The 26,958-nt window shown below is 37.8% G+C and overlaps 1 pseudogene; it reads right to left on the reverse strand.

Annotated features, from left to right (window-relative positions):
- Window positions 1-7,649: 7,649 nt before the first annotated feature.
- On the reverse strand, window positions 7,650-19,243 carry LOC113315563 (annotated as a pseudogene).
- Between the last annotated feature and the right edge of the window lie 7,715 nt (window positions 19,244-26,958).

Consider the following 26,958-nt stretch of genomic DNA (forward strand, 5'->3'; position numbering starts at 1 on the left):
CCTCCCAGATCCTCATTCTGAGAGACCAACTAAAGCCTTGCAGAGCTTTAGCTTGTCTGATGTAACTCCCTTGGTAAACATATCCGCCGGATTCTTCGAATCAAGAATCTTCTCGAGCTTCAACCCTCTTTCTTCTAAGAGATCCTGAATGAAATGATAACGGATATCTATATGATTCGTCCTAACATGATAGGCTGAGTTCTTGGCTAAATGTATAGCACTTTGACTGTCGCTAAACATAACATTATCTCCTTGTTCCTTGCCCAACTCAGCTAATAATCCTTGTAACCAAATCATTTCCTTGCTCGCTTCCGTCATGTAGTAGACAATGTCACCAACTTCTGTAACCTTGAGTTCCAACTCACTGCAGCTGACCCCATAGTATAAACATAACCGGTCATACTTCGTCTTTTATCTACATCACCTGCGAAGTCTGCATCCACATAACCCCTCAAAATAGAACCACCTTTTCCATAGCACAATGGTACGTTTGTGTTACCTCTCAAATACCTGAGAATCCACTTCACAGCTTCCCAATGTTGTTTTCCTGGGTTGCTTGCATATCTACTCACTACTCCCACTGCATGTGCAATATCCGGTCTCGTGCACACCATAGCATACATTAGACTCCCAATAGCCGAAGAATATGGTACGTTAGACATGTACTCCTTTTCTTCATCTGTCTTCGCACACTGCATACTTGAAAGACGAATTTGACTTTCAAGTGGAGAACTAACTGGTTTAACATTCTCCATATTGAACCTTTTCAACACTCGTTCAATATATTCAGCCTGACTAAGCATAAGTACACCCTTAGCTCTGTATCTTATGATCCTCATACCAAGAATCTGCTTTGTTTCACCAAGATCTTTCATATCAAAATCACTTGCTAATTGTTTCTTCAAATTCTCAACTTCTTGTAGAGATGTTCCGGCAACCAACATATCATCTACATACAGTAGTAATATGATGTAGTCAGAATCATTCCTTTTGAAGTAACAATAATGATCTGCATTACAACGTGAGTAACCACTTCTATGCATGAAGTTATCAAACTTCTTGTACCACTGTCTCGGGGCTTGTTTTAAACCATACAAACTCTTCTTTAGCTTGCACACCATCTCTTCCTTGCATTTTACTATGAATCCTTATGGCTGCTTCATGTAAATTTCTTCATATAGGTCACCATGAAGAAAAGTTGTTTTTACATCCAACTGTTCAAGGTAGAGATCTTCAGAAGCCACTAGAATTAACACTACTCGAATAGTAGTCATCTTCACAACTGGAGAAAATATCTTGTTGTAATCAACACCAGGTTTTTGCTGGAAACCTTTCACAACCAACCTCGCCTTGTAGCGACTATCTCCATTTGCTTCAGACTTCATCCGATAAACCCACTTGTTATGCAACGCCTTCTTACCTCTTGGTAATTTTACTAACACCCAAGTGTCATTCTCATCAAGTGAATTTATCTCATCCTCCATAACAAGTTTCCACTTGCCTGAATCATCAGCCGCTAGTGCATCCTTAATATCTGCAGGTTCTCCTTCATCCGTAAGTAATAGATAATTCAAAGCATACCTTGGGTTTGGTTTAGGAGTTCGTGACGATCTTCGTACTTCTTGTGAAACTGTAGGAATAACTCCCACTGCAGTAGAAGTCTCTTCAACTTGTACTTCTCTGCCATCAACAACATCATGCTCTTCTTGTTCCACACTTCTTCCAGAAACATCATCAATATCGATAGACAACTCCTTATCGACGTTGCTTGACCTGACATCTTCAACTTGAGTTGTATTTTTGTCCTTGTACAACTCATTCTCATTAAAGTGACATCTCTACTTCTAATAACTTTGTGACCCTCATAGTCCCAAAGTTTATACCCAAAAGCGTCAATTCCATAACCAAGGAATATACACTTCTTTGCTTGAGCACCTATCTTAGACCTCTCACCGGAACTAAGATGAACATAATCAACACAACCAAAAACTTTCAAATAGGAAAGATTTACCTATATGTCAGTCCAAACCTCCTCTGGTATCGTCATATCTAATGGACTACTAGGTGTCCTGTTAATTAGATAAGCAGCCGTCTCTGTTGCATGTGCCTTGAAGGTCTCGGGCAAACCAGACTGCAACCTCATGCACCTTGCACGTGCATTCAACGTCCAATTCATACGTTCTGATACTCCATTCTCCCATGGTATCCTTGGAACTGTCCTCTCCAAACGAATTCCATTCGTAGCACATAACTGTAAGAATTCTGTCTTGTCATACTCACCACCATTGTCTGACCTTAGACACTTTAACTTCAGACCAGTTTATCTTTCAACCAAAGCTTTCCACTTCTTAAACACTTCATAAACCTCGAACTTATTCTTCATGAAGTAAAGCCACACCTTCCTTGAGTGATCATCAATAAAGGTGACATAATATTGGAACCCGCTGTGAGATGCAATATCAATTGTTCCCCATACATCCGTGTGAACCAAATCAAGTTTTGCACTTCTCAAGTCTCTTCCTCCTCTGCTGAAACTAACTCGTTTTTGCTTTCCAAGAACACAGTCTTCACAAAAACTCATATCAACAGACATCACCTTAGGTAGATATCCTCCCGAACATAGAATCTTCATGTTCTTCTCACTCACGTGCCCTAATCTTCTATGCCATAAGTTAGTGTCTTCACCACTACTATCCACTGCTAAAGTAGTTCCATCTGAAGTCCGGTATAGAGTACCGACTCTAACTCCACGAGCTAACAACATAGCCCCTTTCTTTACTTTCCAATTGTGTTTCGTTAACACCACTTCACAGTCATCATCACAACTTGGACCACAGACACCAAGTTCTTCTTCAAATTTGGAACGTGTCGTACATCCTTCAATTTCCATGTCGAACCATTGACTTTCAAGATCACATCACCCAAACCGATGATATCGCATGCTTCACCGTCACCCAAGAATACTTGGCCATAGTATCCTTCTTTATAAGAGATCATAATACGCTTATCACCCATTGCATGGAAAGAAGTTCCCGAGTCTATAATCCAAGATTCATCTTGCTTGTCCTTAGAGAGTAGTAGAAAACCTTCCGTAATCATATTCTTGTTATCAACAAGGACCTTCACCGGTTCCGCAGCTACAACTACGTTGACCTCTTCTTGATTACCTTTGTTTCCACCATTATTAGCACCTTTGTTTTCCGGACAATCGCACTTGAAGTGTCCTACTTTATTACACGCCCAACACTCAACAACACCTCTAGGCCGGGATTGAGATCTCCCCCTAGACTTCCATCTGGATTTGTTGTTGTTGTTCCTATTTGAACTCCTGCCTCTATCTTCATCATGCATACTTAAGGCCGAGCTTGAAGAACTAGAAACATAACCTTGTTCTATTCTTTTCTCCTCTTCAGCGATCAACCTTTGTTGCACATCATCAAGCTTCAACTTCTCGCTCCCTGCAGAATTGCTTATGGTTGTCCTTGCAGTCTCCCAACTCTTTGGTAATGAAGACAACAACCGTAAAGCTTTAACTTCATCATCAAATGTAATACTAACTTTTGAAAGCTGGGAAATAATTGATTTAAACTTCCCAAGATGTGCTGAAATCGCTTCGCCTTCTTGCATCTTCAGATTAAATAATTGTTCACACAACATAATCTTCCCCGAGGCTGATGACTTTTGATACAACTTTTCAAGTTTATCCATAAGATTCTTCGTACTAGTTTCCTCTTGTACGTTATTGTATATTTCCTCCATTAAGCATCTACGGATCACGGCTACACACTTGCGATCAAGAGTATTCCATTCATCGCCTTTGCGTGCTCCCTTTTTCGCAACTCCACCCAATGGATCAGCAAGGTCTTTCTCATATAGGTAGTCTTCCATCTGAGACTTCCAAAACGCAAAGTTCTTCCCATTAAAAACTTTAACCCTAGCTACCGTACTTTCGTTATTATCACCCATAACTCCCACTCCAATCGTACTACGATAAACCCTAAAGCTCTAACCTGGCTCTGATACCAGTTGTCAGGAATTTCTTAGAGAATCACTGACAACCGCGGAATAACGGATCTTGAGATATTATGATGAATAATAAGTAAACCAAGCACAAGCAACTATAATAATACGAGAAAGATAAATCAACTCACAAGACGCAAGATTTATAGTGGTTCGACCAATACATACAACTTGTATATATTGTCTACATCCACTTTGAGCCGCACCAACTCAAATCCACTATGAAGAAAAACGATTATAACGTCGTGTGAATCCCAGCAAACCCTTGGTTACACCGCAACAATTACCCGAGACGATAACCTTGTCTCTTGTTCCTCACCAATATGCTCTCACAACGAAATCCTAGCTTTAACCCTAAAAGCTATACAAGAAATCTCCCGCCGATCTCTTAATCGTTTTCTACACAATGTACAAATTCTACAAGGCCTAACTACCTATTTATATAGGTTACAAACTTGGCCACCAAGAATTCTAACCGGTTTAGGAAACCCCTTCCCGAAATAATCACGGCTAATTTTCGGAAATAATTAATTAGTCTTCGATAACCAACAGTAGTAGCTCAACAGAAGAAGAATTCTTAAGCTTCTCTTATTCTTTATGTTCAAAGTTAGAGGTCAAGCCTATCCCTATGAATCCTAAATGAGCCAAACGGTTGACTTACGATTTACTAAAATTTACCATGATTATAATTATCACAAAGTACCAATCCTAGCAGAACTGTTTTATCTATTTAAAGCTCTACAAAACATGATTGAAGATGCATCAAAATAAGAACACATGCTGTACAGATTGTTAGCTGCACTCAAAATAAAGAAAGATTATACTGTATTACCAACAAAATGTTTTGACTCGGACTTTAGTGTGAAACTGCAAAAAGGATGCCTGATCTGAATCAGATGAAATTTGAAGTCATATATCATAACAAGATTTCTAGTAAGTAATTGGTACAACAACCAGTTGAATTGGATACAATGAATACAGGCAACTAGTTCCCATCAGCTCAAAGTTAGATCGTAAACAAAACAACATGAAGTACCTGTACACACAGGTGCACAGTCTTTTTTTCTTCCTAAGATTACGTATGTGCTTATGTTATTATACAAAGAGAATGTTTGACAATCAGGAAACTGTCAACCAAACAATATTAGCTCAATCAAAAGACAGATAGATGTGGTTGGTACAATGAAAAAGAAACTTATTTGCATCTTAGGGAATAACCCCTAGTTGTTGTAAATTTGAACGAACAACTTGTAGAGTTCGTTTTACATCAACATGGGACACCTGAGCAGGCCAAATGGCTCCAAGAGATGACGCTAAAAATGAACCAGCTAGAAATCCAATTACAGGAGTAACGAGAAAAAGGGTGAAAGACTAAGGGTATATTAATTATATATCCCTACTTTTGACACCCAATAAATATATCCTTATTCAACAATAAATATATCCCTATTTTTTTATAACCTTATTCATTTAATATTACATTACCTTAATACCCTCACTCATATAATATTTTTTTTTATTTCAAAATGGAACAAATTTTTTCCTCTACCACTTCACCACCACCAGTAGCACCACCACCGCTAACATTCAACTACCATTTCACCACCACCGTTCAACAACCACCACCTACCAACCACCACCACCACTAACATTTCACCACCACTCCTTAAGCACCACCATTACACCACCACCAGTCCTCCACCACCACTAGTCTGTTGCCGCCACCACTACTAGTTCGTCACCGCCGCCACCACCGCCACCGTCACTGGTTCAGATATTTTTGTATCAAAAACAATAGTTGATCCAAATAAAAATAGAGACAACAGTAGAAGTTCATCTAGTTTAGGGGATCAACAACAATAGTTGATCCAAAAAAAAAGGATCAACAGTAGAAGTTGATCCATGTAAAATGGAGTGAACTTGGCGTGAGTCGAACACGCATCATCTGACATGAAGTCAGTCATGCTACCATTGCACCACAAGTTCAATATTAGAAGAAATTTACATGATTTAAACTACAAGCATGATTATACTTATCCAAGGAAATATCGTCAACAATAGGAGTTCAAAGGATCAACAACATTAGTTGATCCCATAAAAAATTGGGTCAACAACAAGAGTTGATCCATACAGATGGATCAACAACCATAATTGATCCAATAAAAATTGGGTCAACAACAGGAGTTGATCCCATAGATGGATCAACAACCATAGTTAATCCAATAAAAAGTTGGGTCAACAACAGGAGTTGATCCCATAAAAACATATTAACAAACAAAAAACTGATCATCACCTGTAGCTTCATAAACAACAACAGTTTCATCTCCTTCATTGCAGTAGCCACCAACATCATCCTCTGCTCAACTGCACCCTAACATACATCTATTTATCTCCAATCCATTCTGGCATACATTAACAGCAATTCATATATGCTAAAACACAGACCCATTTTTCCACCAGATGCAGTTTCAGATCCACCAACAAAACCATCAAACATCATCTATAATCCATAGCAGCAGCACCATTGTCTACTCTGAAGCTTCAACACCAATTCAAACCATCTGAACCACCATGAGCTCAAACCCTAGCTTCAATTTCTTCAAAATCACAAAATCAAATCCTAATTTCACTAAATCACCATTTCTGCTTCATTCTCAACTTCAGCACAAGGTCATGAAATCAAGCTGAATTGACACACAACAGCGACATCTCCTTCATGAATCATCTTAGATCCACAATCATCTGTGTTCTTCCCAACTGAAATCAACACAAAATCAATTTTGAAAAATCTCTGAAACCTAAAATGAAACCTAAAATAAATTTCAATCGATATTTCGGTTGAAATATCTCTCAATCGAAAATCTTTCTCTCAATCGATATTTCGATTGTAACAGCGGCGAAAAAAGCAGGAAAAACAACGGAGATGGTGGTGATGGTGGCGATGGTTGTTCTAAGAAGAGAAGGAGAAAGTAATTTTCGATCTGGAAAGATGGAGATGTAGATCGTGATTAAGGAGATGTTGGTGGTAGTTATAGTGATGGTGGTGGTGGAGCAATGGAGGGTTCGCTGCTGGTGGTGACGGAGATGGAGATGGTGGTGGTGGTGACGATGGAGATGCTGCCGATGGTGGTGGAACAATGGAGGGTTCGCTGCTAAATGAAGAAGAAGAAGAAGTAAGTAGGTATAGATAAAAACAATAGATAGGAGGGAAAATTTGGAAGAAATAAAAACCTCATTGGACCCCTGATGGGCTTAGGAATGAAGAGGGACATATTTATTGTGTGATAAAGATATTTGTATAGACCATCAAAAATAGGGACAAATATTCAATTACCACGAAGACTAATGGGGAAACAATACAACACTTGTGCCCCTGAAAATGACATTGTAGTAAAATTTATCCCAAAAAATGTCAAGAGATGCAGCAGACTAAGAAGGTTGTGATGTCAAAGTTGCGTACAGGGTAAGTATTGACGAACATGAGAATCAAAACCAAACTTCTCAATGAAAATAAATAAATGTACATGCTATAGAACTGCTTATGAACAGAAACATCCTAAAATAGGACGACCAAACAACAAAAAAGAACTACTAAATCTAACTTTTAATATTAGATTTTTACCTTTTGTTTAAGGCGCACACTCACTGTTAAGGGGCAAAGGTAGAGCCTTTCTGGGGAAAACCTCATCCTCACCATTACAGGATAACCCTTGGGCCTTTTCTTTTAATTGCTCAAGGAGTCGACGAGCTTCTCTCATTTCATCATGCGCAGTAGGTCCACGGCTTTCCCATGCATCAATTACTCGCTGCTGGACCTCCAGTGCAACAGTATAGCTGCACATAAACAATGATACATATTAAATACAAAAGTTATAGCATAATTCACGCAATTAATAATAGGAAATAATATAAGAGAGTCTATATTTAGGAGATACGCATATTAAGTTGCGAGAGTTATATTAGGAATTGAGTATCTTGAGTATCTTGAGAATCAAGTCTTGTGTCGTAAGAACCAAGTCTTGTGATTGTATAAATAGCCTGAGGAATTAATGAGAAAGACACACCAAGATTTTATCAATGTAATCTTTTATGCTTCCGCGTTTATGCTCTCCTCTCTCTTGCTCGATCCTTAACATGGTATCAGAGCAAGGTGAGAGGGAGAGAGGAGAGGAAGAGAAGTCAGATGTTTTGATAAAGAGTTTTGCAAAATTCCAATAAGAAAAAGAAGATTAAAAAAAAAATACGCAAAGCCATGGTAATAACCGAAGTTGCGTTTGGTTTTGATGAGAAGAGGAGAAGCTTGTACTCTTATACTGTTGTGTGTTAGTGATAGAATGCTGATGGTATGTGGCATATTTTGATGGTGAATCATGGGTCTACTGGGCACGTAAGAAGAGTTGGGTCAAGATGTATTCTTGAAGTTGAGAATAACACAAAGAGATTTGGGCAGATTTAGAACATAGAGGATAGGCTTGAGTTTATGGTGGTTTCGAAGAAGAAGGAAAAAAAAGTGTGATAATGATCGATGGCAGTAATGAGACAGAGAGATAGTGAAGAATGAGACGCTGTGAAGATGGCTTGAGTCAATAGTTCGTTGCAGATGTAGGAGATCGACAAGGTCTGGATTTTATTTAACAGCGAGAAAAGAAGAAGAAACAAAAGAGACGCCAACAAGGTTGTGCGAAGGAAACATTATGAAGATTATTATTGCATAGCAAGGCATACGATATGTTTGTGATCTAACAGATCATGGAGAATGTCACGAAGGGGACCGCAACGTCCAAAAATTACGATTGGGGCCGAAATGTCCTTAAACTTCCGTTGGGACCGCAATGTCCTAAAACTATGATTGGGACCGTAATGTCCTTAAACTTCCGAAGGGGACCGAGATGTCCTAAAACTACGAAGATGGGACCGAAATGTCCTTAAACTACGAAGGGGACCGTAACGTCCTGAAACTACGAAGAGGACCGAAACGTCCTGAAACTATGAAGAGGACCGTAATGTCCCTAAATTACGAAGACGAGGACCGATACATCCTTAAACTACGACGAGAACCGAAATTGGCAGAATTTTTCACAAAGATATTTGTGAAAGCTTAGTTTAAATTTCTTTTGTCCAAGATGGGCATTCGTGATCTACATGCTCCATCTTGAGGGAGGGTAATAGGAAATAATATAAGAGAGTCTATATTTAGGAGATACGCATATTAAGTTGCGAGAGTTATATTAAGAATTGAGTATCTTGAATATCTTGAGAATCAAGTCTTGTGTCGTAAGAACCAAGTCTTGTGATTGTATAAATAACCTGAGAAATTAATGAGAAAGACACACCAAGATTTTATCAATGTAATCTTTTATGCTTCCGCGTTTATGCTTTCCTCTCTCTTGCTCGATCCTTAACAATTAATCATCTCCTCTCTCTTGCTCGATCCTTAACAATTAATCATATATGAAGGATGATGGTTCATTCAGCACCAAATTGCCCACCTAATATTTCTATTGCCGTTAGAGTAAAGAGGAGTGCTAACAACGATCACAAATTTTGGGTCTGACCCCTATATGATTAAATTAGTAGAGAAGCTTTTGTGGTATCACAATTTTTCTGGTAAATGCAAGTTTGAGCGATATGGAAAGTGAGAAGAGAAAAATCAAATGAGCACAAGTTGAACAAATGTGGTGCGAAAAGAGAGGTTTCTTGAGAGACAGAATAACTTGAAGTGTATTGGAGCTTAGAAGGTACAATACTTTCTGTATCAATTTTTTAAACTTCGTGTCAATGGTGAAAGTCTAAGCTTTTCTCTGTACTGCACTTGACCTCAGATACTGTAGGTATAGATCATTCAGCTGAGGATTGAGGATTACCATGAGACAAGGTGGATTCTGAGTGTGAACTTCATACCAGTAGGATACAGTGAATTCGAATAAACTCAAAAGAGAACTACATACTAGATATAAATTTACCGATGCAAGGAAACTTAGTAGCTTTTACAAAAAAGAAAAACACTAACCCATTGCATCTAAGGTAAAGAGACATGGTATGGCCACTGTTTTTTCTTTTTTTTTTAAAAAGAAGGCCAAACAAACAATCAGCAGCAAGCACATGGCATGAAACCTCAAACATAAATGAACCACAGGGAATTGTTCGTCGGTGTTAAAGATGGTGGGGAATCGATTTTTGGTTGATTTGGTGTTCTTTTCAGGTAAACTGGTAAAAGTCGATGGGATTTACTCTTTTAATTTTCCTTAGACATTCGATTTTTCTTAGACTTTCGGATTTTCTTCCTAGGCCTTTTGTCCTTGTGTTTACAGTTCCTAGACCATTTTAATTTGATGATTTTAATCCGATAAACGTTACTTCGCCTGTCTTGTCTATGGATATTGCTATGCATCTTAATTTTGAGTTTTGGTACTGTGGTTTCATTTTCTCAGTTGATCTTTTTTTGTTTTTTTGTATTGTTGTCGTTTCTTTCACGACAGTTTTATGATGAAATTCCATTTTTTTCTAGCTGGAATTGATCGTTTGATCTTTAATTCATTAATGGTGCTCTTCTGTTTCGGTGTTAGCTTGTCGCCGTATCAAAGTTTTCACTGTAGCTTGTTTTCACTGTAGCTTGTTGTAATTGCAAGTAATCACTGTAGCTTGCTGTAGTTGCAAGTAAAATTGAAAAAGCAGAAAAGTATACGGGGTGACGAGCGGGGTGACGTTGACTAGTAGATTAGGTGTCCTTTTGCTTTTTCCTTTTCTTAACACGTATACAGAGTTAGCTTAAGTGGTTCTTTAGCTTTCTCACCCTAGATGGATAGGTCTTCTTGTTCTGGGCCTTGTTAGTGTTGAACCTTTTTACACAATTTTTGTTAATCGTTAGTAATCGGTCTTTACGGAGCTAATCCGTATTTTGCGTATAGTAATCGTTAGTAATTTTTGTTGATTTTTATTTCATTTTAACTTGTTTCAAAAAAATAAAAAATAAAGAAAATAAATAATAATAATAATAATAAAAAAATGTTGTTTTCCCCACCATTCAAAACCACGCCCTAATCCTAATGTGGTTCAAGAGCGGTCGTCAACGATGCCAGCCCAGGTAAGTAACACAAATTAAAGTCTTTTTTATTTATTTTAATATAAAAAATTTGCAAATTAATTCGAAGTTGTTTTTAGTCATTCTCACCGTACCAAGTTTAGTTTGGGATAGGTCAGCGAGTTTCTTCCCTGAAGTTTTCTATTAATAACCCTTACTCACCCAATTTTTTTTCCAATATCTGTGGTCACTTTGATCCCAAGTTCAATCCCAACTACAACGACCTTTCAAAACCTGTGTCAAAGCCCAAATTCTTACAACAATCTGTCCCTTCTTATTCAAATCACCCAAAACGCTCACCCAAGCCCAAAACCATTCTAAATCAAAAATGAACATTCTAGCCTGGAATTGCCAAGGCATCAACAATCAAACTTCAATACAACATCTACAAGATATAGTATCATTGCACAAACCCGAGATCCTATTCCTTTCGGACACTTTAGCAAATGACCGATATATGTCGAATCTTGCGCGATCACTTCAATTCCAAAACCTAACCTCCGTTCCCAAAGTAGGTGGTAGAGGTGGACTATGTCTCATGTGGAACAACGTAAACATTCGGGTACTTCTCCAGTCCTAAAGTTACATTCATGTCATTTTTACTCCCCCAGCTCCGGCACAACCATGGCTCTGCACAGGCATCTACGGTCCTCCTCATCCAGATGCAAGAACAAATTTTTGGCAATATTTCCCAATAATCTTGCAAATCACAACAACTCAACTCCTTGGCTCATGATAGGGGATTTTAATGACATAATGGACCAATCAGAGAAAAAAGGCGGCAGACAAGTCACATATAGTCAGACTCAACCGTTCCTAACAATGATAGATCAAATGGGTTTCATCATTCTAGGATTTCGAGGAGATCCGTTTACTTGGACAAACAACCAACAGGGTCAAGACAAAATCATGGAAAGACTGGATAGAGCAATTGCAACCCAACACTGACGCACATCGAACCCTCATGCTGCAGTCACCCACCTTTCAAGGATTGCATCGGATCATGCGCCCATCTTGCTACACACCAAAGCAATTGACTGTCAAGGGCAAAAAATTACAAGTTTGACCATCTATGGCTGACACATCCACAACTCAAGCAAATCGTCGAATCCGCATGGACACGACAAAGCGACTCAGATTCTGCCATGGATCTTCAACTCAGGTTAATCACAACAGGACAAACACTAATGGACTGGAACAAAGACAAATTTGGACATCTTCCAAAGTTAATATGCAATTCAAGATCACAATTTAAGATGGCTCAACATCAATGTGCTATTCACATCGGAGAAGAACTAAATTTCTGGATAAATCGCGAGAAGGAGTTGCCAATCATCACCTAACTTTACTTCAATGCCATGCAACATACTGGCAGCAAAGGTCCAGAATACAATGGCTCCAATCAGGATACAATAATACAACCTTCTTTCATACCAAGGCAACCATACACTGAAACCGCAACAACATAAAGCAACTACATGATCATCAAAACAACTGGGTCGGTGATAAGGATCAAGTGATCCAGATCATCCTCGATCATTTCACCACTCAATATTCAGCCCCAAGCACAACTCTGGACGAAGAACTCTTTGAAGATATAGCTCCACGATTGACACCTTCACAATCTGACCAGCTCTTGGCAGCCGTAACCGTAAAGGAAATCAAGCAAGTGTTGTTCTCCATCAACTCTGAAAGTGCTCCTGGTCCAGATGGATACACCAGTAAGTTTTTTAAAGTTTTCTGGGACACCACCCATATTCAATTAATTGCTATGGTTCGAAGTTTTTTCGATAATTTAAACATCCACCCTCTCATGAACCATACAAACATTACACTAATTCCGAAAGTTGACAACCCAACAAAACCATCCCAATTCAGACCTATAAGCCTTTGCAATGTCAACTACAAAATCATTTCAAAAATCCTAGTCAACCGCTTATTCCCTCTTCTTCCATTCTTAATAAGTCCATATCATAGTGCCTTTGTCCCTAAGATATCCATACATGATAACATCACAATTGCCAGTGAGCTATTTCATCATATTAGAACATCTTCAACCACAAAAAACCCCAAAATAGCTCTTAAACTTGACATCCAAAAAGCTTATGATAGCCTGGACTGGGGATTCATCAAAAAAGCTTTTACAAAACTAGGCTTTCCATCAATATTTGTGGACTATATCATGCTATGTATCAAATTGGTAACTTACTCAATCAACATCAATGGTACTCCGCATGGATTCATTACTCCTACCAGAGGCATTAGACAAGGTGATCCTATATCTTCCTACATATTCATTATATGCGCGCAAATTCTATCAAAAAATCTTGCCAAATTGGAGGCAAAAAAACTGGTTCAAGAAATCCGGATATCAAAAAAGGCACCCCCATCCTACACCTAATGTATGCTGATGATTTACTCATCACATACACAACTACCCAGGAAAGTAGCAACCATCTTCAGAGAATTCTTCAATTATACGGTTCTTCAGCTGGTCAAATTATCAACGCAACAAAATCAACCATCATTCACCGACCAAGACTACAACAACAACACATAGATACTCTTCACCAATTCTTCGGCATTCCAACCACCTAAATCCCACCTATATACTTAGGAGTTCAATTCAAACACGGGAGGACCTCAAGTCACATCTTCGAACCACTACTCCAGCGTTTGGCACGCAAAGCTCAAGGATGGATCACAAAATGCCTTACCCCTGCAGGTAGACTAGTCCTAATAAAAACCTCATTAACATCAACCTCAAATCACCTCATGCAAACACAAATTTTCCCAATCCATGTTCACAAACAAATTGATCGAATCACTAGGAATTTTTTCTGGGGTCATGATTCTTCGGTCCGAAAACTTCACCCATTAGGATGGAACAAGCTAAACAAGCTAATAGCGGAGGGAGGGCTGGGCATCAGGAAGAGTAGTCATCACAATAAATCTCTTTTCACGAATTTTTTTTGGAATATTCAAGACCATCCACATTCCATTTTCTCAAGCCTCTTCAACGAAAAATACCTCCACCATCAGCCTATATTGCAAAGTACAATTTCAATACCTAGTACCGCAAGCCCGCAATGGAAACGAATGTCATCTCTCATACCAACTATCAAAAAGCATATATTTCACCAAATAGGAAATGGTTTAGATACCCCTATCTAAGCTAATTGGATACCTCACTTTCAAAACCTTGATCCAATCCAATGCGCTCCTATTCAATATGTCGCAGAATTAATCGACCCCATCTCTCATAACTGGAATCACGATCAGCTAAACATCCTACCTGACACTGCCACCCAACATATTATAAATATCCACCTTCCCCTTAACAATATCTCAGACAAAATTATTTGGCCCCACTCTAAATCTGGTAAATACACCACAGCGTCCGGGTACAGCTGTCTAATCCAGCAAGAAAACAACTCTCTCCCACAACCTCACCCTCAACCCCTTCCAAACACAAAATTCTTGTGGACCTTACCGTGTCCGCCAAAAATACGGCTTTTCTTGTGGAAAGCTATAAATGAAGGTTTGCCAACCTTCTCTCTACTCCATCACATCAATCTCTCCACTTCCAACCTCTGCCCCCGTTGCAACTCTGAGCCTGAAACAACCAATCACATGTTGGTTCATTGTCCGGTGGCTCTGTCCTGCTGGAACACCCTCTCTAACCGCATATCAACAACCCATCCCCAAGGTAACCTCCAACCAATTCTCATAAACCACCAAACAACCATTTCTCAACTAATGCAAAATCGAGGTAATACCTCTTCTATCACATCCTGTTGTTTCCTCTTGTGGTCTCTATGGACAACCAGAAATGAGCTAGTTTTCAATCAGACACACTCCACCCATGAAGACATCCTGACAAGATCTTTCGCACAACAACATGAATTTGAATGGGAAAAAGTGACCTCCCCTCCAGTTCTCTCCGGGGAGCTTCCTTGCAGATTGACAACAAACATAACAAAATCTTCTACAACCATTCAAGTGGGTTGGAGTATCCAACATCAGACTGGTTTAAAATAAATACCGATGGAGCAGCCAGAGGCAACCCGGGAATAGCGGGAGCAGGATTCATATGCAGGAACTCAAGCGCGCACACGGTTTTGGCTATTGCACAACCTCTAGGTATAACCACAGCGCTAACGGCGGAAACATGGGCCGCAGTGATAGCAACCAGAGCAACAAATGAAAGAAATTGGACTAAAGTCATATTCGAGACGGACTCGGAAAATCTGGTGCACTTCATTAAAACTCCAAAGGAATCTCCATGGTATATCTCTGCAATGATTGAAGAAATCATACATCGAATGCGTCAAATCCCATGTTGTGTTATTCAACATAATTATAGAGAAGGAAACCAAGCAGCGGATGGACTGGCAAACTTTGCAGCTGACGGCAGCCAAGCGAGAAACCTATCAACATCAATTTGGGAACAAACGAACCCGGTTTTTCTTAACCAAATTCTTTTGAGCGATTCTATGGGAATCACATTCCCACGTGTAATAACAATTTAGTTGGTTTTTATTTTATTGCATGCTTCAAAAAAAAAAAATCACTACATGAACCCTTGCTTTGACCTCTGTTATCCATAACTATGGCCAAAATTCTCTCAATAAGAGACAAAACAAGGTGATTGCAATCCATCGGGAACAAGAATGATGTTCTCCTGAATTAACTTTTAAGAGAAACAAAAAGAATAGGTAGGATGGACAAGTAGATGTGAACAAATATGGTAAAATCACATTTTTAGAGAGCCCAGTGTGGCACTATCTAAAAATATGAAACCAAAGAGTAAGGTATAATAAGGTACCATAAGCTTTTGAAAGGTTTTGACAAGGTCTATTGAATCTGCATGATGTGGACCAAGTGACACATCCATGATCTCTTTCGCCAATGCAAACATATGTGCATCTGGCTTAGGCCTCTCCATCTCGAGATATACAGCCCCCAGATTACTGTACATATACCCAACCCCGAAAGCTTACTCCCAAAACTCTCCTTCAGCCTATCAACTGCACTCTCCAAGTATATAATTGCTTGAGGCACCTTATCCTTCAATAAAAGCAACCAACCAACCCATTAGAATGAAGTTCTTAACCAACCAACCTACCCTTCAAAAAGAAAAAGAAAAATGAAGTTCTCGACGGACGATCTCTAATATAGTGAATGATCTCTTCAAGAATGAGATAGCAGCTTCAAGCTTGTTCATAGTCTCTTAAAGCATAGATATCTCTGTGTAAGCCTCTGCAACTTCTACAGGAGCTTCAGATTCTATCTTGTAGAGAATACCAAGAGATATCTCTAAACAACTCTTTGAATCTGCATATTTCTCCTGACTACACAAAGCATTTGCCATTGATATGAGAGTGAAAGCTCGAGTCTTGCTATCTTTCCCCGTCTGCCACACAACACCCCTCAAACCGGAAACTGCCTCGTCATACTTCCCCAATGCAATCATTTCTTTCAAAGCTTTTGGGGGAGTTCATTTTTCTGTAAAGCCTCCTCGTGTTCTTCCAATCCCGCATAAAAAACACCATGAAGACGTCGCGGGTAACTCCAATGGGAATTATCCCCTAATTGTTTCTTATGAATTCCTAACGCCTTTAAGCGATACGGTGACCCCTCTTTAAAATTCAAAACTGCAACATAAGCTTCAGCCAATTGTATATTTGCTACACCCATTTCCTTACTGTCTGGCTCTAGAACATGGAGCTTTAACTCCAAACATCTCATTACATTAACCACAACTTCTTCCTTTCTACCCAACGCACTGTTTACGTATGCTAATTTCATCTGAGCAGCATGCATTACAGGTCTAATATCACTTTAACTAACAGTATCCTCTAATTCTAACTTACTCAATATCCTATTAGCTGTATTAACATACCCTAAACTATCGTCAAACCTTTTCTAAATATTCCATCCGTTTCTGAAAAAGTGTTATTTTAACTTTTTCAATTTGGCCTATTTTTAGGCTAATTTTTTTTTTGACTTAAAAGGTTAAATTTTATCGAAAAAAGGAAAAAGAGAATTACAGAAGAAGAAAACACCGATCAACTGCCACAAAAGGAAAAGGGCTATTTTGCGTTTCCTCCCCTTCAAGATTGCTAATTAGCGTTTCCTCCCCAGAAAAATTGAAGTTAGTGAATCCTCCCATCGTTAGTTTTTCCATCCACCGTTCGGTTAGTTGAGTCAGCATGGACATATACGTGGCAAAAATTTTACACATGTCAGACGAAGTTACCAAAATACCCTCATATGTTTCGGCAAATTAAGCCAAAGCCACCATCCCGTTCACAAACAAAATTGATTTTACTTCTCCAGCTCGTCAACAGGTTCTCAATCCGCCATTAAAAGAGCCCCCAAGTTCAAATCAGAAAATTTCAATCAAAAAAAGAAAAGAAAAAATCAGAAGGATGCCAAACCCACATTTCTGAATCAAAACCCCACACAAATTCATCCATTTAGCATATTCCACCGTCGACTGCAACCAATTTCAGCCATCAAAATCCCCAAATTGAACTGTCCATCTAGCATGCAGACCTTGTCTTCTCGTTGCTGCTTCATTTCTCAATCGAGACTTGAATTCTCGACACAAATTCACCACTCTTCATTGGAAAATTTCAGTAAAACCCAATTTCATATCATAGCACCAACAGTTTGAAACAAAGCTTGCTTCCATCTTTATTCACGTCCCACAAACTTGAATTCAACAGCACAATTCAAACCAGCCGTATGCAGTCCATCTTATCATTGCTCTTCTCGCTGATTTCTTCACCCAAATCCAATCCATACTCTTCCATCTTCAAATCTCACTGACCCATACCATGAATCAACACCCAGGGAGAAAACCCATTACTGCCAGTACTTATTAAACCCATCTTGAAGAACTGACGTTGTTGAATTGGATGAAGGTAGATTAATTTAGGGGAAAATATGGCAGAGATTGAGTTCGAGTCAGTTGTAAAGGATTTCGAATTCAAGTCTTGAATAAGATGTTGTTGCTATCAATTATTGATTACAACGGAGATGAGAAGATTTGAAGATTCAGAGATGGATGTATAGATTCTGCTGAATGATGGGTTAAACTCGATTTGAGTTTGGGTTGTTGCCGTTATGAACAAAAAAGATATGGGTTTGGTTCAGATTTAAGAATGGATCTGGAATTGAAGGTATGGTGAAATTAGGGTTTTAAAATGAAGTACGATTTGATGAGTTTGAGGTTGTTTCTGAGATGCAGATAGAAATGGTATTGATGTATTGTGCTGATTGTTGAAGGTCTTGAGAAGTTAGGGTTTGAATCACATAATTTGAAGTTGAGAAATGTCAATAAACACAGAGATTGAACCCAAATTTATTAATATGAAATCTTGGGTTTGATCGATCCAAAGAAGACTTTGAACAATATGAAGGAAGATTAGACTTCGGGTTTACCTGGATTTCACCGATTTGGTTCAATCAGATAGTATCCATTACAATTGGTGATGATGTGCTGGTGTCGGAAAAGAAGAACATGTAGTATTCTTAAACACGTGTTTAAAGTTTGTATTCAGCGAAAGGGTGTTTTGGGAAGGTTATGAAACACTGTACAGTTTGTGCCACGCATGCACAAGTGGTGACTCAGCTAGCCAAACATTGGATAAAAAAACTAACGATGGGAGAATTCACTAATTTCAATCTTTTTGGGAAGGAAATGCTAGTTAGCGATTTTGGAAGGAAAAATAGCCCAAAAAAAAAAATACTAAAACCTACAAGCCCTAACAACAAAAAAATGTAAAATAGCCCAAAGAAAAAAATATACTAAGACCTACAAGCCCTAACAACAACTAACAAAGGCATACAGCTCTCTGACCCAGCTCTAAAGAGCTTAAAAAACAAGACATACAAGTAAAGCACCGTCAGCTGTAAAGTCATTGCGACTGATAAAGACACTTTATTATTTTTATCAAAAATATTCAAAGCCTTATTAGCATACTCCAAGGTTTTTTCAGGATTATCACCTACTTGATCCAAATGAAGACCCGCTTTCAAGCAAGCCAGTCAAAGCTGTACATCGGTGTTGCCGAAAGCAAATTTCATTGCTTCAAAAGCTTCCAGAATCTTCTTAGTCGACCCGGAACTCATATTCTTTCTTCCATTCCAGACTTTTCCTTGTTTTTCACTGTCTGGGGTTTTTTTCAACAAAGGGAATCAGAATAATTGAGAGTTGTGATTTTTTTTAGAAAAAGAGAAGGACCTCAATACATTAATAGTTGCTGCTCAGAAGTTCCAGAAATGGAGTTCCGAGTATTCATTACATTTTCATTCCACTGTTGAATGTTCAGATAGGTTAATAAAGCCCTTAGGCTATAGTCTGTCCAGTTATGTTTAATTTCATACTTCTTACAAAAAAAATAGAAAGTTTTACTGCCCATAATACATCATTTCTCATAACCAAAGTAAAGTCCTGGGCTAGAAAGTTGATTTCAAATTTTTTTGTGTTTCCATAATCTTCACTGATCAGATAGCGCTGTCTTCTAGCTTCTGCATACATTCCCACCAGCCGCACCAGAGTTGGTTCTGAATCACTTCTAAAGGAGATTTTGTGGCCACTCCAACATGTTGCCCATTGGAAAGCAGTTTCTGCTCCAGCCTTTTCAAGTTCTTCTATTGCTGTACTGTCAATAAAGGAGCCTCTTGCTTCTCTGATTGTACCTGTGTGATCAATCAAAGTTAAGCCAATCCCTGCTCTCATATAAGAATCTGCTATGGTCAGTGCAATGTTAAAATGTAGAGACAGATTTCTTCCTTTCTCTAAAACATGGTTTTTAATAATTTGGAGGACAACATCATTTCTGGAAGTGTAATACATATCCTCCATTATATTGTGACCTGATTTAGTCACTGTATTGTAGCTATTAATAAAGGCAATAATGTTGTTGGCAGTTACAATAATGTTCTAAGTTTTCTTTTTCGGGTTTTCAAAACAATTTGTTAACCAATCATGAAATGTTTTTGTACTATTCCTAATGAAATCCATATTGAAATTGAAGTGCATCCATACCTGAGTGGCGTAATTATAATGAAGGAACAAATGAGATAAAGTTTCTTGGCTTTCATTACACAGTTTGCATTTAGTATCTATATCAGGTAAAATGGTTGCCACTCTCATGCTATTGGGTAGAATGGAATGGGCAACCTTCCAGATGAAGATTTTAACTGCCGGTGTTGTCTTCATATTCCATATCCTACTCCATTTAGTTTCCACATTTTCATCATTGTTTATATGACTGTACAAAGATTTTACTGAGAACATACCTTTTTTTTTAGATTCCATCTTGGTGTATCCAATTTTTCTTCCCTTGGTATTGTAATTTACTTTATTTTTGCTACTGTTTGATTATCGAAGCATTTAACAAGTTTCTCATGGTCCCAGGTCTTGTCCTCAGTTATTAGTTCACTAACTTTAGTAAAGTCCTCAGAAGATTGAGGGTTTCTATGAAGTGGTATATTAGTACCTGGTACCCATAAATCATCCCAAATGTCGATGTTTCTACCATTTCCTAGATCCCAGAAGCAGCATTTCTTTATTTGGTTGATTCCTGAAAGCATTCCTTTCCATAACCAACTATCATTTGTTTTAGGTTTTCTATTTATATGTAAGATATCACAGTTTGGGTAATATTTGGCCTTTAAAATTGTGGCGCATAGGGACTCAGGGTTTTGATTTAGGTTCCATCCCGTCCTAGCTATCATGGCGATGTTAAACTTCCTAACATTCTTTATTCCCATCCCTCCCTCTTCCAGTCTTTTACAAATATAATTCCAGTTTTTTAAGCAAACCCCTTTTTTCCCATTTTCGTTCAAACCCTTCTCATTTTTACCCCACCAAAAGTTTCTTCGAAGTTTTGTTATCTGATTGCAAATTTTTACTGGTATTTTAAAACAATTCATTTGATACACATAAACTGACGAAGTAACGTTTTTTATCATTACTGTTTTCCCTGCATTGTTTAGGTTGATTCCATCCCAGCCAGACATTCTAGTTCTCAGGTTATCAAGTAAAGGTTCAAAACATGAAATTTTTGATCTATTAGTGAAAAGGGGAGAACCTAGGTGCTTATCAGTAAGAGGGATTGCATTGACCTCTAGTATTATTCATTATTGGGAGTTGTGATTGGTTTTCATTATTGGGTATGTATTTGATGTCAGATACAAAATATCTAGAGCAAACCTCAGAAATGGAGTAACACCCTTGGATAACAGTTATGATTTGTAGGAATTAAAAGTTCAATCCCATTTTTCATGGGCTTTGGACGCTCTAGTCCTCCCTTCACAAGCCCAGTACTCGCTGGTCCATAAATCGCCCGGTTAAATAGTTTGGTCCAAAATTTGGACGAGTTAGTCCAAATTAGATCGACTCAAAATTCCTACGGTACTAAAAGTATCTTTTCGGAGTTATATACATGAAAAAAGTTTTTTATTTTCAGATCTCGGATTTACAACTGGGAGATATTCAGAAAGAAAGAGGGGGAGAAAGGGAGAGGCTGAGAAAGATTTTGGAGGTGATTTTGTTTGATTAAGTCGTTTATTCATCAGATTTCGATCACGGGATAGTTTTTGATAAATTATTTTTCGTTTGATTTTGTTTTTTAGATTTTTTTTTTTGATGCAATATATGAAATCGATTTGGTGTTTCATCTCTTATTCGATCTTTTTGATTTTGTTTTTGTTATTTCTTAGGTTTTGATTTTCATGCAACTCTTTCTGATTTCTGTTTTTGATTTTAATTTTTTCTGATATTTTTTTTATGTATAATATGAAATCAATTCGATTATAGATTTTTGATTTCGTCGTTTGTTTTATTATCATGCTGAAATTTTTTCATGGTTATTAATTGATAGCGTAATTGATTTCTTTTATTAATTTGATTTTATAGAATGTGTACTTTCTTGTACACTATATATGTTGCGGTTTATGATGCTTTTAATGTTGATTCGAAAAATTATTTTTTGATATATTTTAACGTGATTCAAATCTTTTGAGTTTAAATCTCTGTGTTAGTTAATTCAATTTTGATATCTTTTTAGATGTGACTCGGATCTTTTTTGTTAGCAATTGATTTATTATATGTGTGTTGGTTGATCCTAAGAATAACTATTTTTTTGAGATCTTTTATACGTAATTTTGATCTTTGATGTCTTCATTTATTATATGTTTTTTTGTAATATGCAGGGTATAAACCATGTATGGAGAGGTTGTGTACGTTATCTTGAATCATAGTGGCATTCGAACCTATTTGGTAGATGCACACATTTTTGTACATTGAAATTCTTTGTGATGAATCCATGTGTTGTTGTAGTTGCAGGAAATCCTACACTATACCCCTCACAAGATTTATTAACATTCAACTCATTTTTGAATTATCAATCTTAATTTTATTGATAAATCTTTAAACAATCTTACAAGAAAAGATAAAGGAATCAAAAATAACCTCTGCTCTAAATTTTCTCTCTCCTATTTACTTGCTTCTCACTCAAAAATACCTCTCTCCCTTTCCTTTACAACTGAACGACTATTTATAGGGAATTACATAGTGGATGACAGCTAATCTGTCCTTTATTTTTGGATATGGCTTGCGACATTCTCGCAACCTTACAAATGTTAATCTCGCAAACTCCCTAATTTTCGCAGGACCATCACATTTTTCTCATGATTTAGCTGTCGTCGTTTATTATTTTGTTTCTGAAGTTGTTCTGGGACACTACTGTGTTGTGTTGTTAATAATTTCGTTGAGGCATTATTGCTGCGAGATTCTGATCCTACATCTTGCCTCTTCTCATATCTTCTCTCCGAAGTAGAGAACGATGTGAGAAATGCTGCAGCTGTCCATCTCTTCATATTCTGCATTTATCACACGTATCCTTTCTTCCATCTATTTCTTGACACGTCTTCTGTAACTGCTGCTTTTCAACCGCTCACGTCTTTTCGCATTAATGGTGTTTATTTATTCGAGTAAGAAAATATTCTTTATATATTCCTCTTACTCTTCTTTCCATTTTCTTTTTACTTTCTCTTCTCTTTTTACTCTCTCATCTCTGCAGCTCTATTGCTCTTCGTAAGTTTTGCTACTATAATTCTTCTCTCTTCAATCTTCTTACTTTTCACCCATTCCCATACTCTATATTCAGATATGCCTCCAAGCGGTCAAAAGCATGAGAAAACTTTTAAGGAAACCCAAAAAGATCTCGACGAGAGAGGTTTTACACTTTCTACTATTCCTGGTGAAAATTGCCAAATCAATTCTTTCTATTAAACTTTTTTCTGATCAACATTGTGACGATCAGATAATCATAGTTTCGCTGGGTCAAATTCTCGCAGGTCTCCCCATTCCTCTTTATGACCCTGACATTCCTTTATTTTATGAGATTCTCGCTCATCCAAACTTCTCGCGAGCTATCTTTCAATTAAGTGGGGATTGCATCCGTCTGATGCTGGAGTTCGCTAATCGTGGTGCTGGTAAAGGATCTCTTTACTCTAAATAACTTAGGGATCCTAAATTCGCAGACTTGGAGATAATCGCTGAAAAATACACAGTAGCGAGTTTCTTTGAGAATTATGAATTGATCTCCATGAAGAAAGAGAATACTCGCTGGGGTATTCGCTTGAAAAGGAAAGATAATATTGATAAAGGTAAAATACTCATGCAAGACATTGATTGGCACTCTGGTAAGAACACAACCCATCGCCAATCCAAAGATGATAAATGGTGTGTTTTTCCCTTGATGCTGAAAGGACCTTACATTGCTGGGTCAAATGTTCTTCCTGAGAATCTCGCTACTTATCAACCTTGGGTATTCTCTTGGCCCGAGAAGAAGAAAGAGTGTTTCTTCCAGTTTCGCCCACTTTACATTTCTTCATTTAGTTTTATTCTTTTATTCGCTGACTCTTGCGAAATTCTACAGATCCAGAAACTGAAAGATAGCTACCACAAGACTGGTAAGGCTAGTACCTTGTTAGCTCTTCGCTCATACACAGATGAGGTAAGAAATATTCTCTTATGATTTTAAACAATATATTTTTGCCTCTATTTCTTATTTCTATCTGTGTGTGAAGGTTATTGCTGAAATAGAAGAGCCTGCCAATATTGCGAAGACTGGTGATAAAGGCAAGGATGCTCTTCACAGGGAAAAAACGACTGCTCCTCCTTCAAAGAAAAGAAAAATCCTTTCTTTCTCTCCTTAAAATACTCCTTCTCATGAAAACTCCGAGAGTGATGAGGATGATGAGGATAATGATAACCTTGCTGCAAATGAAGATTCTCCATCTGAATCTTCTATGGCTAAGCTCTCTAGTATCTTTTCTGATTCTTGGCAAGGAATGGGAGAGAGTCAACTCGCTAATACCTGCAAAGCTCTCGCCACTATTTGCGATGTTCCTTTATTGGATGGTGATAGTTCTCTTCGCAGAGTTTATAGATCGGTGACTCCCAACTTCCTGCATTCTCTTAATAGTCTGGTATGCTTTCGTCTTTTTACTTCTTCGTTATTGTAACTCAAAATACCTTTCTATTTCAATATTTTTTACATTTTCTCGCAGGCTGGAAAAGCTTCTTTCGTTGTTGCCTCAGATCTGGAGAGGAGACGCGAAATTCTTGAAAAGAAGAATCTTCAATTTCGTACAAAGAATGAGCAACTGGAAATTGAAGTCAAAGGTCTTTGCGAGAAGAACAAACAACTAGAAATTGATTCTTCTTCGTACAAGAATAAAATCTCTAGTCTTCGGCAAGCTAATAATCAACGCTATGGTACGTTACTTTTCTCCTTTCCCTTCATTCATTCATCTTGTTGTTTTATCTTATTTGATTGATCCTTTTTGCAGACATTTATGGTCTTTCTGATGAAGCTACCGTTCTTCGTTCATTTCCTAATGCCTTGGATAATGATACTCTTCTTGAGCGTCTTAATAAATCTTTAAATAGTTTCTCAAATGATAAAATTTCATCTCTTTCTCTGAATGAACTGAGATCCAAATTTCGCCTCTTAGAGATTGACCATAGATCTAGTTTAGGCTTAGCCAACCAATTTAAGCGCTTCTTTCTTAATTGTAAAGAGAAAATCAATGAGCTAAGAACCAAAATTAGCAGTCTCATAGATGATAAGGATCACATTTCTAACCAAGGTGCTGAGACTTTGGCGAAATTCCAAGAAATTCTTCTTGAAGTTCAACTTGAATGAGATGAAGCCAATCGTCAAAATTTTGTGCTTAGCAAGAGGAAAACCAAGTTCGTTCTCGTCTTCTCATAAATAGTGATGATGAGTTCGCTTGGGCCGTGACAATCTTGGATAACACCAGAAAAGGTTTAGGTGTAAATGTTAGTCTCCAAGTTGAGCATACAACCTTGATTAGAGATATGATTTCTGAGAGAGAAGGTCATTAACTGTTTTCCTTTATTAATCTTTGAGTTTTCACGAGTTTTTATCAAGTTATTGATTAATTGCTATATGCTTCGCAGGATCTGAAAGTAGATATCGCCAAAGAGTTGAGGAACTTGAAGCTGAAAAAGAGGTACTCGCAAAGAATCTTTCTTCTCGCAACGACAAATATTCTAGATTAAAGAATCAAATCAAGATCACTGTTGCGAACTTTAAGAATGACGCTCTGCATTTTCGCAATCAAAATATTCAAATGGTTTGTGATGACCATAGTATTCCTCACTCTGATTATCCTTGTCTCTTGGAGGAGATCCCAAAGAACATTCCTAGTCTGAACATCTCTGATAGCGAAGATGATGATGAAGAATCTGATGGTGATAAAGGTTCTGATGGAGATAAAGGTTCTGATGCAGACGAAGAAGAGAACAAGTCTGATGGAGATGATGAAGGATCAACTAATAAGTAGTCTTTGTTTTTTTCTTTGATCTTCTGTAATACTTGTACATTTGTTCCTTCTTTTTGTATATTTGCGAATTCTTTTGGTTCCCCATATTCCTTAATATATGAGTTTCTTTCATTTCGACCTGCATTCATTAAAACAATTCTTCCTTGCAACATGGTTAATCAACATAATCATTAATTTTTGAATTTTTGCGTAAATCTATCATGTGGAGACAAATAACATTTTCTAATTTCATTCATTCCCATACTTGCCTCTGTTATTTGTATCCAAATGAGAGATTTTGCAGATTTTTCTTATTTTGTGCCTCAACTTCGCAATTGTTTATGTATAATTTCGCAATCATATGCGAAGTGAATTTTGATTCTTTTCAAAATCTCATTCCTGTGTGGTCTTATTTCGCCTTCCTAGTTAAAGGTCTTATTATGCCACCTCTTGTCATTGCGACAAAATCGCAGGAAGTCCTTGCATTTTCATGCAAAAACCCATTGATCTTGCCATAACTTTTTCATTTGTATTATTGCCTCTTCAGGAATGTTGCGACAATATGACAGGCCTAAATATTCTTGCGAAAATAAAGCCCCATTACATTGCCGTCTTGCGACGAAATCGCAGGACGTCTTCGCACTTTTATGCGAAAACCCATTGATCTCGTCTTATCTTTTTCTTTTGTATTATTGCCTCTTCAGGATTGTCGCACAAATATGACAAGCCTTAATACCCTTGCGAATAAAAAGCCTCATGACATTTGCGTCTTAAGACACTTATCAGCTCCCTAATGGAGGGTGCCACCCTTATCTTCCCCCTGGTTGCCCCTTTAGGTCTTACATTTGCCTCTTGTGAAATTGTATTCGCGAACTAGGGTGTACGCCATAAAGGTTCGCTCCTTTCTCTTTTTTCATTGTTCTCTGATTGACTTTTGTAGAATTCATTATCTCTGTGAGATTCTCGCACATTATCATATT

Source organism: Papaver somniferum, chromosome 10 (genome assembly GCF_003573695.1).
Source record: "Papaver somniferum cultivar HN1 chromosome 10, ASM357369v1, whole genome shotgun sequence".
NCBI classification, from domain to species: Eukaryota; Viridiplantae; Streptophyta; class Magnoliopsida; order Ranunculales; family Papaveraceae; genus Papaver; species Papaver somniferum.